This window comes from Haliaeetus albicilla, chromosome 3, assembly GCF_947461875.1.
Source record: "Haliaeetus albicilla chromosome 3, bHalAlb1.1, whole genome shotgun sequence".
In the NCBI taxonomy this organism is placed as follows: domain Eukaryota; kingdom Metazoa; phylum Chordata; class Aves; order Accipitriformes; family Accipitridae; genus Haliaeetus; species Haliaeetus albicilla.
In genome coordinates, this window is record NC_091485.1 from 8146367 (window position 1) to 8163266 (window position 16900).

Sequence of the window (16900 nt, forward strand, 5' to 3'; positions counted from 1 at the left end):
ATCTGGGGATGCTGACAGCTACTATGCTTTAATAAAATCATTAGAATGTAAATGTTTTTATTGCGAAATAAAGAGCCTCCAGCAAAGTTGACACTATCGCTGCTCCCTCCACTGAATGAAAGCACCGATTAGCATTCAAATGATATAATGATAGTCTGGTTATCTTTATTAAAATTTTTCAAATCGAGTCTTCATTTTGCATGATTGAGTTTTAAACAAATGCAATATTCAGTAGGCTGGTGAGCCAGTCTGAACACTCTTGAAATAATTAAAGTGTGCCTTTTATTTTTTTAAACATGTGTTTCATAAGCAATGAATTGGATTTGCTATTTTAATATGACAATATCTAGTTAGCTTTGCATAAAATAGGGATGTTATAGCATAATTATTGAAAGGGTACAACTTTTAAACATATGTTTCATAAAGCTGAATTCAATTTTCTGAAATGTGACAATGCCAGTCAGCTACTGAAATAATATCAAAGGACGACTTGATTGTTTAGGTTAATCTCATGGACAATCTTTACCATATCATAATTGATGGTAAATGGTATGCTTTGTGGTATTTATTTTCAAAGGAAACACAGAACTCATATCCCACAATGTTCATCAATTCGGGGTTCAGACTTTTCAACTGCAAGAAAATGAAGCAGATTCTAAGCAAACAGTGCAGACCCTGAATTTCTGCAACATATGTTTTAGCGTAAACTAGCAGAGGTTTTGAACTACCCAAGAAGAGCCTGAGGAAAACTGAAGAATAAATTAACTCATCTAAGTCCATTAGATTGTACTCTACATAGGATCAATCAATCATTAATAAATATTTAGAAATCCCATAGGACCTGATCTTCTTTCCAATACTTCTTTCAGTCTTGTCAATTTAGGCTAACCTTTCTCCTGGATTAACCAACCCTATAAAACATACTGTACTACAGATACCAATAAATACACAGTATTGTAAGCAAGTATGCTTTGGCTGGTTCTTGGTTATAAAGAATCAAGAGAATCAATGATGACATAAATGTTCCTTAAAAAATGTGTTCCTGAAATAGCTGTAGTATTGATTCCAGCCTGAGACAGCTTCGGAGCTGAACCGAAAAAAAAAAAAGAAAATCTGAATAGCTGACAAACTCTTGTATCCATTGTTTGAGGAAGAAATGGATAGTGTAGGTGCATTCTTAGTTCTTAACTAGTCTTTTATCACAATGACTTTCTGAAGATGTCCTGAATGTTTTAGAAGATTCTAAAGAATTAGACGTCTCACTATTTACATTTCACTGAAGAAGTGCCAGGGAGTATCATCCAAAGGAGGAATATAAATGCCCCTCTGGTAACAAAGCTATCATGTGAGAAAACAGGAATGTCAAAAAAATACCCTTTTAGCTCTTGTGCATTAGGAAGTACTGGCACACAAAGCTGCATTTTTACAATATTGGAAAAAGACAGCAAATAATTGAGGGTTGTTTTTTTGTTGTTGTTGTTGATGTACGAGTTGTGTATGAGAAAGGGACTTAACTGCAAAATTAGGATTTGACATGTATGTCAACATGGTCTCATTACACCAATCTGACTAAATGGGACCAGAACATCTTTAGCAGCAGCATCTAGGAGAGGACTAGCTAGAGTTGTGGTACCTGCTGTTGAGGAAAACACATTCCTCTTTCTACCAAAAGATGTGGTTACCATCTAAAGGACATAAGAAACGATTCAGGCCAGAGCATTCCTTCCCTTGTTCATCAGATTTCAGAACAGTCTGTAGAGCACTCTGCATCCACAAAATATTGCTATTTGCAAATCTTCTTGTGGGGTAACACACTTTATCTGCACAATCACTTATGTTGGTTCTGGGCATATATTTTTTTTCAATTCCTTCAATTTTTTTCTAAAATAAACCAGAATTTTTTCAGGCAGAAATTTTCTCTTTACAGAGAAATACAAGTGCAAACCTGATACTTATACAAACTGGTTCATTAGGACAGGTATTGTATCAAAAGCCTAATTTGGTTGTAACATGGAGTTTTGTAAAACAGATCTAATCAGTGTGTCTGGTTATACTCAAAGTCTGAGGGGGGGGTGGGGAAAAAGGTGGCTTTCCACTTTTTGTTATCCAGCCCAGGTATTATATTATCGATTCAGAGAGGAAATGTGCTGAGCAAGAGGCCCTGAATGGAACTGAAGGAAACCCTTGGGACCATTTATGAGATAGAATTTGAGCTCAGTTAAAAAGCTATAGCACATGCTGTTCTTCTTATTGACAGGGAAGGAGTTTGCTCTTTTAGTAAAATCAACAGAGTAACACCTGCTTTAGAGATTTAGGACAGAATACAACCCATACGTACTTAAGAGCTGGACAGACACGAGTGAAGTCTGAAGTAAATGAAGAGCAGAAAGGTAGACATGGATTTTGGTGGACATAGGCCTATACCAGGTAGAAAATCATAGAAGATTTGCACCCTCACAATGTCATCATACTCAGCTCTGGATGAGTTGCTTTCATTTCTTTACCTTCAAAGAGAGAACAGTAGGGGAAAAAAACTATGAAAAAAAAAGGAAGCCTCCCACTCTCATCATGCAAGTTTGTGCATGTATGTATGCCCATTCTCCAGGGTGTGTACCTATAGTGATAAAGTGACAGAAAAAGGAAGAACAGGGAAAAAAAATGAATATATCAATGGAGGCCTACCTGAGTAAGAAAGTCTTTGGGAACTGTGACTTCCAGGAGGCACACTTGTTTGTGGCTTGCTTGTGGGCACTGCAGTTTTAAGTGGATACTGGGGCACTTTCAGAGTGTGCTTGTTTGGTTTTAAAGATAAAGTGGCAGAACAATTGCTGCCTTTTGATGGCAGGAGATTTTTTATAGTCATGCAGCACTGAGCAGAGGAAAAAGAAGCTGATAAAAATTGGGCACAGAAAAAAGGAGAAAGAAAAAGAATAATAAAAAGAAAGGGCAGAGACAAAGAAAACTCAGGGAGAGGATTTCCAGAAGGAAGAATAAGAAGAGCAAGATGGAGAGTAAGATTACTGTACAGTGTAAAAAAACCCCATGAAATTGCAAGAAGAATATAAAAATATGGGAAAATGGTAAGGCAGATAATAGAAGAAAATTAAGACTCAATTAGAGCATTAGAAAGGGATCGGTCTACTGCTACATTTCATAATATTATCAGTAACATTACGACAGAACTCGCACCCTGGTTTTTCAGTCTTTCTTTAATAGACAATATCAGCCTCATGGAGGACAACACAAACTGTGTATGTTTTTCAGATGCTAACACATGCTGGACAAAGTTCAACAGCTGCTTTCACAAGTGCGTGTTGAAAATGTGACTGAACTGTTGGCATAGTGATTCAAGTGTCTTGAAAACAACTGCAGTATAGGTTTAACTGCCATCTTCTGCCTCCTCCCCATATTCTTCCTTCTGGCTCACAGAAGGTTATCAGACACACAACATTCTCTGGACTTTAACTAACAGAATAAAATATCTAATATAAATTACCTTTGACTGCTGAAAGACTTTATTTACAGCTGCTCAGAGCTGCATCTGGAGAGTTTAGGTAGAGGCTATGACTGCCAGATGGTAGCCAGACTTACCCAATTAGCAATCTCTCTCATCCTGTGCCTGGGTTTGCAGTGTTACTCCTCACATCACGGTTGCCTGACTCAAGCCAGTACCTCTATGGTCTAAAATAGTAAATACTAAAATAGTAGCAATGTTGTCAGGTGAGCCAACACAGAGCTCTGTAGGCTTGGCTCGGTTGGAAGACGGTCTTTGCCACATTTTTTCTGGCTGTTGAAATTAACGATGTAGCTCTTGATCAGTTCGACTTGTTGACAGTTAAGGCCTAATCCTGGTCTGCTTTTCAAGGCAGTGGTACGTTTAAAAGAGTAATGAGGGCGGGCCTGAATGGACAGAAAAGTGAAAAAGCAGGGAGAACAGGGGAAAAAAGGTTAACTTTCTCAAGTATATATTTATGTTTCAAAAAAAAAAAAATCAACAGTGAGGCTCATGACATCAGGAAATCAAAGCATATTCAAGTCCAAAAGGTTTATCTGCTGAAATCTCTGCTACATATCAAATGATGAAAAAATTATCATTTATAGTTGTAGCTGTGCTAAAGCACATCATCTAGACTGATCTGTGCTTAGAGTGCTATTTGTAGTTGGAAAAAAAAAATGACAACCCCAGGCTTTTCCAGTGCACAGTTTAGGAAAAGCGGAGATATACAGACTGAGTAAAAGTACAGATCCTTATGAGACTTCTGGAAAACATTCCCTGTCCCACCTGAAGAAAGGACTGGTCTCATCCAAAAAGTCCAACTAGAATAGTTACATTACTCTGGTTATGCTTCTCCAGGTGATTAGGAAGACAGGCTCTTGTATTACAGCATGAAGGTGGAAAGAGGCTGATGTTTGCATTTTGTCAGATAGAGTTTCTTTTGCCTTTCTGACCTGCCCTTGGCACCGAGCAAGGACTGGGGGAATGTCGGATTTGAGCCACTTCTCTATACTCAGGTCTCTGAGGCCACCTGAGAATCACTAAAGCCCCGTCTGCATCACAACGCCAACTCCTCGCCGGTGGAGAGGATAGGATAGGGAAGGGAAGGTGTTGGGTTTTGTTAATACATATATATATAACCTGGGAAAAGGCAAAGTGCAGAGCTTTAGTACAAGTACTGCAAATCCCATGAGAGATATCCAGCATGCTGTAGAAATGAGGTTTCCAACTGGTTTGTGCTGCAAGAGTAATTAAAAAATGACTACTGATGAGGATTGAAGATATCTGGCCTCCCCTGAAAAGCCTGCCACATACCAGCCTGTTATTATGCTCACATGAAAACCATATTCCTTCATCCACACCACCTTTACGGCTGCTTTGATTACAGTTTTATGGTCACAGGGCCCATAACTTTGCTTTGACCCTGAAGGACGAATAAATGCAAAATAAATCAATGTGAAATTCAGAGCATGCCAGCAAGTTCTATCACACCAATTTGGAAAACTCACTAAGTTTCAGCAGGTGTAATATATCAGTACACAATTGTACTGGTTCTATTATAAACTTATGACTAGTCACCATGTTAGCTCTAATTTCTGATACTTTTGTATGTAAGGTATTTTAAGGATTTAATGAGGGAGTTCAAATTGGTCAAAGAAACAGTACAATTCAGACACAGCAGCAAGGCTAAATGAGTGCTTAATTCACTCTTTAGTTTTATTCTGTTCTAGCTGCTTTCCATCCTTTTCCTGGAGACTGGATATTACCATCCTTGTTTCTTCTGTTCTTCTCTTACTTGTCGTTTGTCAGACATTAGATTTATTATTTTTCTTCCTTTGTGTGTAGAAGCACTTTAGTAGTAGTGAGTGCTTTTTAACATAAATTATATTTTTAGAAATTGTGACCCAGAGAGACAAATTTAGAAAAGGAGGGATCAGTTCAGAAAACATAAACACCTATAAAATTTGATCTGAACTTGTTCAAATCCAAAAATTTGGGGAGGTTTAAAAACTACTTCTGAGCCAAGGTTTTAACCCCTGTAACAAATTTGGCTATAATTTAACATGAAATTGCTTGTTAAGAGCAAACGTAGTTATTCACTGACATCATGTTGTTGGTATCTAACCCAGGGAGGTTATACCCAGGGATGTTATACCCAGGGAAGAGGTGGGAATCAGATATATTCATGAGGTCTAGCTCTTTTCCTGCTTCTGTTCTGTTTTGAAGCGCAGCTTTTTGCTGTAGCCTAAATTTGCCGCTCATGATGTCTTGGTCTGTGAGTTGTGTTGCCACTTGCCCACACTGTTCTCTGCCTTTCGTTTCTCCTTGCTCCCCATTTCCCTGGCCTGTGGGTAGGGGAATGACAACTTACTCCTATGCCCTGCAACCTGAGATTTAAGAATTATGAATGGTGATATAAAAGAGGGTCTCATTCTCTTTTCTTTCTCCCAGCATATGACCTCAATCTCTATCCCTTAGGTAGCTGATTATCCAGATCCTCTGACTCTTTTATAATCCCTTCTCCTTCATTTCACTGAGGCTGCTCATGGAGTAAACCAGGATTTTCCTTAAGTGAAGTGGAATTATCTAGCTTTCTCAAATCGCCAGTGTACATTTAGCAAGACACTGGTTTGATGAAAACACGGTTGTGATAAGCTCTGCTAAGGGTTCTGAATCTAGAGGTTTGTTTATCCCATTTGCGTTCTAAACAAAAACTTTTTTTTCTTTTTTTAGTTAGAGATAGTTGAGGCTACTCATATACAGCCCTAAAAAGACCCAGGAAAAATTAGGAAGGGACTTATTCTGAGTGAGTAGATCAGGAGTGGGGTTTGTTCTTCATGAGGGAAAGAAATAACACAGCTTGCAGGAAATTGATTAGTGCTTCCAGAGCCATATTGTGAATTTCTCTTCTTTCATCTTTACACATGGAAATAAAAGGACCTATCTGTTTCACTTGGAGTTTTATAGGTATGTTTTACAGCACTGACTGAGTTATCTGTCTCCTTGTTGGTAAGGAGGTGGATAATTCCCTATCTGAAAGTGTTTCTATTTTTATGATCAGCTTTTTTGGGGCAAACATCAGAAGTGACCACAATCTCAAAACACAAGGAAGAACATAAATTGGTAGAAAAACACAGCATAATAGACCTTCTCACATTGTGCTCAAGGGGACTCCAGGGACCAGCCAATCCATACAAGAAGAATAGTGTGAGCTAGATGGGACCCAGTATGATTAATCACCAGAGCAATGCAGATTTAGCGCATTAGGTGAAAAGATAAATGTGTAAAACGCTGTGTCAGAACCCATGGAGTGGCCCACACGGTAATTCAGGGTCAGTAATTGAACTTCACTCTAATTATCCTGGGGAGATAATATTAACTTATAGTTGAGTGTGAAAGAGAGAGTCCATAATTCATCACTCGATGGGGCTGCTCATTGCATTGTGTTATTGAAATATGATGGCTCCATTTTTATCCTGTCATAATGACAACTGATGTGCTTATTTTCTTTCTCTGTGCCTCCAGGGGATGATGAAATAGTAAGCAAACATTCTTTCTGGTGAAAGAACAGCACTTTATCACACTGGCTTCGGCTCTAAAAAAGCATTCGCAAACTCAGAAACAATTTCTAGAACCAAGGCCAGGCATTTCCCCTTGCATTCTGGTTGTAGACACCTAACCTAAATAAAAGCCACCACTTTTTTTCTTTCTGGGATGCAATCTTACCCTCTCCAGTTATCAATTGTTTCCGTTTCTTAAATTTTTTGAGAAGTTTCTTTTCCATTTCTAATTTTGCTGGGATACAAACTTCTAGATGAAGCTACTTGTAGCAGAGAGGTCGCTGCACAGCAACGATGAGTTCTAGAAGCTGGAATACGTCCATTTTCCGTTTCACACCTATGTAGCTCTCAGTCAGTTCCTTTCAAAAGTATCAGTGTTTTCATCATCAACAATTTTAAAATCAGCTCCCGTTTGAGTTTGACTATATTCAGCATTTAAAAGTCTTTAAATTATGGCTGTGTCAGGAACTTTGCAGCTTTTGCAAACTTTTTCTCCAAGAACCTTTCAGACTACAAAATCTATCAGAATTTCGGTCAGAGAAGATTTCAACTGCAGATTTACTCTAGTGGTATAGAGCACATCACAAAAGAAATAATGGGATAGTTCTTTTATGTCACTGTGTGGATTCTCCTATCCTGTTTGAGCAGAAAAGGCAAGATTACTCCACAGGAACAAAATCTGTTTCATACTCATGACTACACATTTATGCATGTTTACATTAGGTCCTGACACGGGCTGGACTGGACAAAGGGAAAGAAAATACTTAGGAACTCTAACAAAAATGTTGGAACAAAGAAAAAGGAGGTGAAATTCTAGAAAGGGAAATCCTTGTTACTAAATATGGAGTGAAAAGTGCTGTGAACGCTGCTCAGGTGTGGAGTGCACAGTGCACTGATGATGTTGACAAGAGATCGCATTCGTTGGATTATAGACTTATGTCATACTTCCAGTACTGTAAAATCATTTGTATTTGATGACAAATGGGAGATGCTTGACATAAACAAGATTCAGATGGAATTCATAAGGCAAATTGCACTTTAATACACAGATATAGAAACATCAGTAGATTTTAATGAAGCTTTTCTTTTTCTTGCCTCCCAATGAAACAATCTGTGTCTTTGGTTCACACTACAGTGGTGAAGGTGACTATTTTTTCCTGATAAATTTTTGGTGCAGGTTTATACCGCACCATGGAAGGCATTGTAGCTCTTCATATTGCTTTGGCTGGCAAAAGTTACAAAGCCAAAAAAAAAAAATCTCAAGTATTCTCAACAGCAATGCTCTGACTTAGCATTTCTGGAAAGACAAGACTGAAGTATGAGCAAGGATGGCTTGAGCAACTGGTTGCCGCTCCCTATCATAACAGTGAATAAGGAGAAAACTGATTTTCCTTTGGTTCCATGCAGCTGACCCTTCAAAAGACTGCACTGTGGCAAGAGTCACTTGAAATGTGTGCTGGTGGAAATAAAGTTGGCAATGCTGGGAGATGGTCAACTATGAGGCAAATGATAGATAGAACGCAGAAAAACACAGCTGAACAGTATAAGACTTTGGAAAAAAATTAACTTGCTTTCCTGGAAGATAAAATGTGAAAGGAAGAAAGGAGCGATGTATCTACACATTGGCAGCTGCATTCACATTAATAAATCAAACCGGGCAAAGGTATGGGCTTGAACATTATCCTGACGTAGTCCAAGTATTTGATTCTCAGCATGTTTTTTGCTATGGTTTTGACACAGATCAGATAGATAGCTTTCTCTCAGAAAATGCCCAGGCACCATTCCAGGATGAGCCAGGGTCAGTAGTGCCCCCACAGTCAGCATGGACAACTCAAAGATTTTTTTTGGGGGGTAGCAGAGTGGGGGTGAGGCAATAAGGGACTTCAGCCTCATGGATGTGAGCCGCAGAGAATTTCTGCATGCTTTTTGCTACTTTGGAGTACAATCTTTAACAAAAATGAGGAGGAAATGACTAAAAGGTATTTTAAAATTAAAAAAAATAAAATCCTGACATTCATCATTCCCACTTCAGATGCCTTAGCAGCACCAAGTTCAAATGTGTAAAGTGGAGGACAAGACAGGATGAAGTTTAACTCAGGCTTTTGTCACTGTGGATGGATAAATGGTTCTAGAGCTCATGGTTTGGGACTCATTCCAGTCATTTGTTTTAGTCTGGCTGTGGCAAAGTGACAACAGGGCATTTGCTGTGCAATCTTCAGTAACCAACTGAAATTTTAACACACAAAATGGGTGGCAGTTTTCACTTCAGAACTGTGACAAAAGGATGTTAGGATAAATAACGTTAAGGAGGCGGTTGTCTTTTATGGGAGGTGCTACTCTATTTCACGTGTTGCCCTTTTATTTTTCATATCGTATTGTCTTACACTAATCATCACCTGTTCTTTAACTTTAGTCTATTGCCTTAGATAGTCCTTGAGCAGTTATTCCTTTAAAGACACCTTTCAATATAAACACTGACTTTTGGTCATCAAACCAATAGTACACAAACAAAGTAGAAAGGGCAGTCACTGTGAAAGACAAGAAGGCAGAACTGGCCCATACTTATCAAAATCCTAGTGCTATGTCCTAGTGGCAGGAAACATAACTGTTACAGTAAAGGTGAAGATTTAGAAAGTGACTTTTCAATATTTAATACACCATGTGGATTCAGATTCACTTAATACTTGCTATGCGTAAAACCAGAAAAAAAATCATTAATTTGGTGATCAAGGAAATTATCTTCTCTAGATCAGATTTTATTCTTAAATGCACATATTTGTCTTGTAATATTTAAAAATAAATATGTTGTACTTGACTATCCAATGTGACTTTTTAGCACTTTTGCTATATTTCTTATAGCTGTTTTTAAACTGAAAAGTATCTTGTACATAAACTGTGCCTTTTTCACTTCTCATATATTTTAATATCAAATTATTTAGAAAAAAGTTTTCTGACACTGTTTTCTGATATGTAATGTTTTATTATGCACATATAATTCTGTATGTTATGGGTGTGCAAAATTTGAACCTGTACAGTGAGGATGTAAAAAGCTACAGGTATATGTAAAAGAGCATCTTAGCTCCCGTAACCCATCCTTTCCTACTGTTGGACTATCTGATTTTACATCAGCTGCTTTAAAGAAAAAGCACTAAGAGTAAATTTCCTTAAAGCTTTCCTAAGAATTCATATTAAGTTACATACCCAGATATAATGGAACCTTTCTGAAGCATGAAATAATTGCATGTAGCCTTATGTCAAATAAAAATGGTTAGAGTATTGAGTTAATTAAGCCACTGATCTGTACCAGCGGCTATGTTCATCATCTTAGGTTCCTGCTGTCTTTCAGAATAAGTGGGCTTCTGTGTATGTCATCCATCTCTGGTATTTCAGAAGTCCTACAGTCAACATAAAAAAGTGAAAATAAAAGGCATAGCAGTATTTTCCACCAGTCTCACAACCTCATCTGTTTCATCTTTTTTAAAAAAATGGCTACATTTACATTTACTGACTCTTGTATACAAGTCATAATGTCAAGAAATCCATTTGCTCTTTAATAAAACTTATCACGATGTCTGAAGGCTTGATTTATGGACAGGTCTGTTGTCACCTTGACTGCCTGAACCTTTTCATTTACTGTAAGAGTTCCAAGACAGGTCATGATATCTACGTTAGGTCAGAATAATAATGTCGCCGGGATCATGGTCCCTGACAATAGCCTATTTGTCTCATTTAAATAATGACCATCATTGGTGAAAATTGCAGAATGAAACCGTAACACCCAAAGGACAGTAGAACATGACCGTGCAGGATATGAAGAACCAATATTGACACAAATCATGACCTACTTGCTCCAATTTGCTAGCCAACTGTTTTTTGTTATTCTTTTCAAAAGTCTCCAGCAGTATCCAGATGATCCTGAGAAATAAAATAAAAATATTTTTCTTGTACCAATTCTGACAAAAGAATATTCATTCTAATAAGTATGAGGGCATATACAGTGCTGCTTTTCTCATGGCATGGTAAATTCCATGGTAAATATGTATGTGATACACTTTTCAGATACATCGGAAATAATGTATAAGAAATAGTTTTCTCCTTGCTGTCTAAAAAAAATAAAAATCTTTTCAAGTCCTTAAGAAGTACTTCCTGGACTACTTCAGGTATCCAGATCCAAGGTATTTCAGATCACTTTTAAATTTAAAAGTGTATAAGTATAACCAGATACCCTTGCGTAAAATTTAAGGATTGGAATATAATATCATCATGCCAAAACTCATTGTGGAGAAAAGACAAAGGACGCCTACCTGTTCAATGTCCAATTCATGAAATTCAGCAACCCAAGCTAGAAGCCTACTGTCCATCCACAATAAATAAGAGACGGGCATCTAAGACTGAGGTTTCTCGTATTGCATGGTGAGTAGGCAGGAGGTAACGCCAGCTAATAGGAAGCACAGACTTGATGCGTCCCATGTACTGAGGTCAAAAGTCCTGCTTTAGACAACTGCCTTGTGGACACCCACGTGTAGGTGCTTCCGTGCACCGACCACTCACATAGTAGTGACTTGCTGAGCCGAGGGCTCCTGCAGCAGGGTTTGGTGCTGCAGCCCTTTCACCGCATGTCCTTTGGCTGATGCATTCCACCTAAGATCACCAGTGCTCCTCCATTAAATGTTGCACAGCACCTCTGGAAAGCCCGTGATACGGTGCTGTGCATACACACGGTGCTGCGTGACCGGTAATACCTGTGGTGTGACCTTTCCACACGTGGCCACCTCTCCGTTTCCCCCACAGCATGTTATGTGTGTCTCGAGCCTTAAGATGCCACATAACAAGGTGATCTGGAAACGGCGATGAGAGGAATGCTGCTCACTGCCCAGAGCCAGGCAATTACACATGGTCCCGAGCTGCACGCCTCTAGAAACTGGGTTTTATAGCTCAAAGCCTCTGTTTGACATAGGCATCTAAATTTTCCCTTGAGTGCAGATAATTGAATCCGTATTTTCTTACTGAACATAGCTGGATGAGCAACTGGTGATAGTCTGAGAGGGCTCAAACTCCCACTCCTCAGAACAGAGTATTTTAACCTATTGTGGTTAAGGAGTGAAATTTTCCAAAGCAGAACTGGGGCAAAAAGTGCCCTTTCAGAAGCAGTAAAAATTACCAAATGCTCTAAACATCCCATTTAAACTGGGCGACAATGCATCAGGATCACAGCAAGCATGATACCAGAAATAATAGGTCAGATTATGCCTATAATAGGAAGCGTTATAATATTTTCCAATAAACTACTTAAACTGATGAAGAGCAAGCACAGTAGCTAAAACATGATTTTTGGAGGTAGTCAGTCTTCTGAAAATTAATGTAGTATTTCAATATTTTAATAAGATTACAGTTCTTATTACAGATATGACACTACCTATTAAGGCAGCTACTCTTCCATTCAGCATTTAAGTGTTGTATCATGTAAGTAAAATGGGTAAACTGAGATTTTGGATAGAAGGCCATACTACCATATAAAATGAGACATAAGGTAAGAAGCCTAAAGCCAACTTTAAAGCAATGAATTTGTCTGCAGATTTTCTCCAGAGATGTATTCCTTCCCAAAGCAAAAAAGGACCTCCCCAACCCACACACCTAAAGATATGCATCAAGAAAAATCACACATTTACTATCTAGATGACAGGTTTTATCCTTATTCCTATCTTACTCTCTGATTGAATTTGCACTATAGAGACTGAAAAATAAAGTCTTTGCCAAATGTACTTTTCTCAGAATACTCTGTTTAATCAATGTTTTTTTGAGTCAATACATTCTAGTGGGATGGTTTCTGTCTTCCAGAGCTCTCTGATGATAGAGAAGGAAGGAGAGAAACCTAAGCCAAGAAATACTGTTGGTTTTGCTCCTAAGAGCACTGTTTTATCACAGTTCTGTCTTGGGAAGGCATGTGACAGTTTGATCCAATGTGGACAAAGCATAAATTTTGAAGCCTCAGATAGAGCTGTGAAATAGAAGTCTCTGCATGGACAGTTCCAAGAGTAAGCAATCATAAAAAGTTATGTGGTTCATGGGGAGCCTTGCATCCACCTTACATCTGTGTAGCTCAAGATGGCACACACATGACACGCTACTTCTCATTTTCCTTGCTTTCTTTTTAAATAAAAGGGTAATTTTCACAGCATTTATTGAAATAGTGGATGTTTCAAACCTGCATTTCATTTTTAACCAGTTATAAGGAGGTTCCTTTAGATAATAAGTCAGTAATTCCTTCAGAAATCAACGGAAAATGCTCAGAGCTATTATTATCTTGACAGCATATTGCAAGATTAGTAGAACAATTTCACTATGTTTATAACTACCTCATGCTGGCATTTGATTCCCTTTTGTCCTTAAAATGAAAACAAAGAAAAGTAGTTGCACAATCGCTCTTAATTTCTGTCTCTCAAGCACAAATCATTCTATCAACTACACTATTGTTTTCTTCAAAGTAATGAAAAAGTTCCTGTTAAAGAAATTTAAAAGTTCAAATGGATTTTAGGCAAATGGTGTGGAAAAAAAGCACGTGAAAAAAAGAGTGATTCAGTTAACACCATACTTACAAAAAAGCACATGTGGATTAACTATACACACCTGTGGGGTAATCCACTTTTAATGGCTAAATTCCTAAGCATCAGGTACCTCATTTTGGGTGGAATTACACATTTATTTGGGATATTTAAATTTAGTTATAGATCTGATTAGAAATGTGGAGACACAGAAACACTGACAGGGGGCCTAAATCATCTAATGTGATTTTCTGTTATTATTGCAAATCTTTTGATGTATAAGGAGCAGAGTGAGTGTGGAATTCTCTTTGCATTAGAGAATCACAATAAAGAGTCCTTGAAGGCACGTCAGGAAGTCATCATATCCATTCACCTTGTCAAAGACAGGGTTAGCTACTCCTATATCATTCCTAAGAAATATTTGTCAAACTTCTTAATAAAATTTCCTCTACTGATGGATTTTCCAGAGGGGCCCAATCTTTGCAGATGCTTCACTGCCATTGTCACAGAGAGCTTTTCTTATCCCTGAATCTTCTTGCTGCAACTTAAGCTCATTCTTTCCACACTAACCATCTTGCAGAAAGTTAACAGGTCTTTGCAACAGCTTTTCAAAATGTTGAAGACTGCTTTCATGCCATCCCTTCAATATTCTCTATTTTATATCTCTCTCTACAGTTTACCTTTTTCAGATCTCTGATTAGTCCTGTCACTCTCCTTTAGACTCCCTCTAATTTATCCACAATTTTTTGAAAGTGGGATGCTTCAAATGGAAACTACTCAGGATGAGGCTTCACTATTAGCAAGTACTCCAGAAGGATTCTGTCAATTCTTTGGCCGGCTGCATTCCTATTAATGCATCCCAAAAGGATATTTGTCTTTTTTTGCACCAGCGTAATATCATTGATTCATTTCCAGCATGTGACCACTATAATACTTAGATTTTTTTCTGTGAAACTTATCCCACCCCACCATCCTGTATTTGTATAATTGCACTTTGGCTTAAAGCACAATTCTTTGAGGTAATCTTTATATCCTATTGTTTCAAGAATTTTGCTCTAATTTATCAAGAGAATTTTAAATTCTAATTCTGTTCTTCAAATTACTCTGTCCCTCCAGGTGGTATTAGCTGTAAGTATGGTTAAGTATGCTAGCTTCCACCATCCAGGTCAGTAATAAAAATACTGGATTGCACTGAATTCAGAACAGATACCTGCAAAACTTCCCTTGAGTCCATGAAACACAGAATCTCTCTGAGTATATTTTCCAACTGATTTGCACCTACACTGTAGTAGTTTTCATTAAGTCCCATTTCTCCTTATGTAGTTTATGAGTATGTCACAAAATACAGTGTGAAAATTCTCAGAAAGGTCAAAACCCACACCGAATTCCTGACCTACAAGTCTGTCATCCTTTCATTAAAAATACATACACACACATATATATGTAGGGTTAGAGAGCTTTCTTCTTTACAAGTCCATGTTGGCTGCTATTTATGTCCTTATTGTCCTTCAGATCGTTACAGATAGTTTGATTATTTATGTCCTTTTTTTGCCACAAGAATTAGATGTAGGTAACTGATGTGTACCTCCTGCTCTCAGTTTTCTTTTTTTTAAAAGGAATGAATCACTTGCATTTTCCAGTCTCAAAAATATCTGCTTAGGTTTTGGTGATTTCATTTGAAGATTATCAGACCCAAATGAGTTGAAAACATCTGTCTTAGGTAAGTACTCTCATTTATTCCTGCTTTGTTCTGGATTGACAGCTTCTTTTTCTTTTTTTCTGCAACAATTTTGCTAATAGAAAATGGTGGCTTATTATTTTAATGTCTTATGAAGATCCATAAGCCATTAAAATATTTGGCCTTCTAAGCATCATTTGTCAATACATTTCCCTCTCCGTAAAGAAGCTGACCAATGATATTCTTAGTTTCCCGTTTACTATAAATACACTTCTTCTTCATTACCAATGCCATTTCTTGTAAGTTGCACCTCATTTTGTGTCTTGTCATTTGGGATTTTTGTCCCTATGTGTTTGCTCTGTGTTTTCAAACTTATTCTTAGTAAGCTAACCTAGTTTTTGCTTCCTGCGCACTTTTTCCATACATCTGAGATCACTGAAAAACTCACAGTTCACAAGTTTCTCATCTGTCCATCTTTCCTTTGGTTAGCTTCTGTTTGTACTCATAGGAACAGGCTAGCTATACTTTGTATCTTCTTTTCTTACACTCACCTCCAATAGTTGCTAACCCTCTGATTATATATGTCTTCCTGACAACCTGTTTTCGCCTTTTTTTTTTTTTTCCCCCGCATGCCATTTTACCTCTTTCCCCTATCAGCTCGCGTATAGGGTTGGTTTATGGTTATTCACATTAAGATGGCCTTTCACCTTTACATTATCCAATGTCTCCATGTTGGCTGGCATCAGTTCTGACCTCCTGTATCATTTCCCCAACTCTCCCATTCCCGTTGAAAGCAAATTCTGCGCTCTGAATGATTTTGCCATCTCTTCATGGAAAGCCTTATCCACCTGAACTTCTTTACATTTTGGACTGTCGTAGATCCTAATCAGATAGCGCCTTTGTTCTCTTCCCCGTTCATCTCTACTCAGATTTTCAGCAAGCTTCTCTCCTTTAATTTTCTGTCTTGGCAAGCGCATGCATCCTTGATCTTCAAAGCAATACTCCTCCTTCTTTTCATTACCTGCCTTTCTTGTACAAGCTATTCCTCTTTCATATTAATATTCCAGTCATAGGAATTATCTTACCATGTCTTTATTATACCAATTAAGTCATAAACTTGACCACCTAGTAAGAATCTCAGCCCTTCTTTCTTCCCCATATTTCTTGCATTAATACACCTATAGCAGGATGTTTTGCAGACCGCCGTACTACTTCTGATGTCCTTATATTATCATAATAAGGAGAGTCCTGTTCCCTTTCCCCAGTTATAGGGTTTTGTCTGCATTATTGTTCCTTATTGTCACCTGGTTATTGACATTCTTCAGCTATCCCTTCTAGCTCTGTTAATCCTTATTTAAAGCCCTTTTCATTACATGGTTTCAAAGCTAGGTTTGGAAGACAAAAGGGTTTTAAGCAAAACAAATTATCAGTCAAAGCAATCCGTTATTCCAGAGATCATAATTGGATTTTTTTCGATGGTGTTATATATTTATTCTGCTCTGAGGTGAATACTCCCGGAGTTGTCTCATCCTGCTTTGCACCACTTTTTAGAAAGACATTCTACTGTTTTTCTAAGTTTTCAACACTTCAATTTCATACTGAAGTGCCTCCAGACTGCTTGGAC